This window comes from Lepisma saccharinum, chromosome 18 (assembly GCF_977018435.1).
Source record: "Lepisma saccharinum chromosome 18, izLepSacc3.1, whole genome shotgun sequence".
In the NCBI taxonomy this organism is placed as follows: domain Eukaryota; kingdom Metazoa; phylum Arthropoda; class Insecta; order Zygentoma; family Lepismatidae; genus Lepisma; species Lepisma saccharinum.
The window spans coordinates 65086515-65089370 of record NC_139246.1 but is presented as its reverse complement, the minus strand read 5'-3'; the positions used below and the strand labels follow the sequence as shown (position 1 = coordinate 65089370).

At 36.7% G+C, this 2856-nt stretch overlaps 1 long non-coding RNA gene across 1 annotated transcript; it reads left to right on the top strand.

Annotated features, from left to right (window-relative positions):
• Nucleotides 1–1244: 1244 nt before the first annotated feature.
• Nucleotides 1245–2404, top strand: LOC146002135 (uncharacterized). The gene is made up of 2 exons (XR_014443681.1): nucleotides 1245–1309; nucleotides 1883–2404. It is a non-coding gene; the product is annotated as an uncharacterized LOC146002135 (long non-coding RNA).
• Nucleotides 2405–2856: the final 452 nt, after the last annotated feature.

Genomic DNA, 2856 nt, shown 5'->3' with positions numbered 1-2856 from the left:
TATACAAGCAATTAGCTGCAGATTGTGGTATTTTAGAAGAGACAAAAAAGACAACATTAAAACTGAATAAGGCATAGTTAAAGAAGCCACGGTGTGTTACTTGACATTCCACCGTACTTATTTACGAATATCCTTGTGGATCAGAAATATTTATCCTTACCTGGTACGGAATGCTCCATCCTTTAACGTAGCTTGTGTCGCCTGCCTACAGGGAAATTTGGGAAATGACATACATTTCTGCCTTGGTACGTGGACTCAACTGGTGGAGTATTAACTGCGTTTGCTTTATATGCACGGCCATGAAAATTGGCGGTTGTGCATAAGTGTACTGGTCCCACAGATCGGAAAAGTAATGTAAAGATCGCGAGACGAAAAGAGATTGCACAAGATGTGGTAGAGTTGTCGTTTTGGGAGGCAAACGAGGCATGTTTTCTCCCATAATAATATTGCACCCTCAAAATATACGCCTTCAGTTTGAAGCTATCATACTCCTGTAATAATTAACATAAATTACTATGACTAAAAATAAAATTATGTGAGTGAAATTTGTAATATTATGTTAACATTCATCGTCGTCACCTTGAAATTAAAAGGTCCTGGGTACCTAGTGGTTCGGGCCCCACTAAACTGTAGGCCCATGACGATTAGCCTTCCTGTGCATAAAGTGGACTTAAAAGCAATCTCAAGGTTTAAATTCATTTTCGAGGGGCAGATGTGAACTCCCCTTTCGGACGTCCATGTTATCGTTAAAAAATGTCTTGAAAACTACAAATAAGGAACAAGAAACTTCTGTAAAAGATCAGACAAGGGGGGTTGAAGATTTGGGAGGCCAAATAGATGTTAATATTTTCAATATCTCATAATGTTTCGAGAAATTGAATAGACCTCTGCTTTTGGAAAAGCTTCAAATTATTTTGTAATGATTAGAATGTAGCTTCGAATATCTTCCCTGCAGTGGCGGCGATTGGGTTCCAATACCGGGTTGGGCAAGTTTACATGTATCTTGTTTTTCAACTGAGAGACTGTGTTGTAATAAGAGACACAATTATAGGCTGAAACTGCCAATTAAGCAGTATGTACTTTCTTCTTCTATTATTCCTACATAATTATTGCTGGTTAAACAAATGAAATTCTGTGTGAAGATGTGTAGCCACGGAGCTTTAAAATGTATTTTGCAGTTTCTAAAAGTATTATTTTATTAAAATAGAAGATTATGTTGCTGAGCTAAGTGCTGAGTATAGGGGCTGAATCCTCTGATCGGTTGGATATTGAATATTAATCCAAATATTCTGCATTAAGAATGCAAAAGGTTGTGTTACTGGGATTGATATTGCTACCATGTTTTGTGCATTTTCATTTTGCTTAGTTCAGTGACTAATTAGAAATACCTACACACAGAACCCAAAACGTGTTAACTGACACATATATTTTGACTCCAATAACACATTAACTTGCATGTGTGATGCACCAGAATGCATCAATGGGGAAGATCAGAGAAGAGCATTTTATGGATAACAAAATTACACATTCAACTGTGTGAATTGATGAATTAAAAGTGTAATTTTGTTATATTTGAAATTATCTTGTCTGATCTTCCCAATTGATGCATTGTCAGTGCATCACATGGAACAGAATCTGATAAAAGTGTCCATTTATACATTTCTTCGTGTATTTTAACACACCAAAAAGTGCATCATTCGCAGTTTGTGCACGTTAATGTGTTATTGAAGTCAAAATATATGTGTCAGTTGACACGTTTTGAGTTCTGTCTGTAGATGAGATTTTAATATTAGTTGTCTCAGTGTGTCTGTGTATGTGCTTGTAAGTGCCGTCAGATAAGACGTGTCTAATGGTAAAAATGGTATTGTTTATTATTCAAAAGGGTGGTTATGGAGGATATAGCGAGCCTGTCCCGTCCTACCAGACAGCACCAAGTTCCAAGATGCCCACCAAGCGAGAGTCCTCCCCCGACGTGGCCCTGTTCGTGAACAAGGACGAGCGTGTGAAGCGCCAACCGACACCGTTCACCAAAATTCCGAAGACGCCTAAACTTGTTCTAGACATAGACAGCGGCCGAGTCTTCGACGAATCTAACGGCAAAGTTTACGTCCTTCAGCCAGTCAATTGAAAGCAAGCAACGCGAGATAATGCAGGAAAACCTTGCTGTCTAGTCTAAGGTCATCAGAAATGAATCAAAGGTCAAAATAACATGGATATACTAGATGCATCCATGCTTGATGCATATTCTTTAAGAGATTTTATTTTCACGGAAAGCAACGCAGTTGAGCACTTTGCTGCAACAAATTGTCAACGATCGATAATGCATTACACATGACAAGGACATACCATGGACGTTGCTTAATTGTGTAAGACATATTATAGGCTCATTGTAAGTTGGTCTGTGGTTTTCCTTACATATTTATGGGAATGTGTATTGTTATACTGTTATTTTATTTTGTTATTGTATTGTCTTTTGTACATGTTTTGTATGTTTTTGTATGTTTTAATAAAATACATTGAAAATAATAAGTAGTTTCAATACTTACTACAAGGATCTGTTTTCATCACAAGGTATTCGTCAGTAGATGTGCAATTTTTGTAGTTGTTTCTCAACATCTGTTTGCTAATAATATTTTGTATGCCTGTATTTCTAACATCGTGACACACACATATAGAAAAATTCATATGAAGAAGAAGGAATAATACAGGGTATGGTCAAATATAAATGGGAAAGATACCTCTTTTCTGGAACAAATTATCATACTAAGGACGTGTTATCTTATCAGTGAGGCAGAATCATAATAATAAATTGCAGCTATCTTTATTAAGTATCACAAGAATGTCATTCCTTCTGCA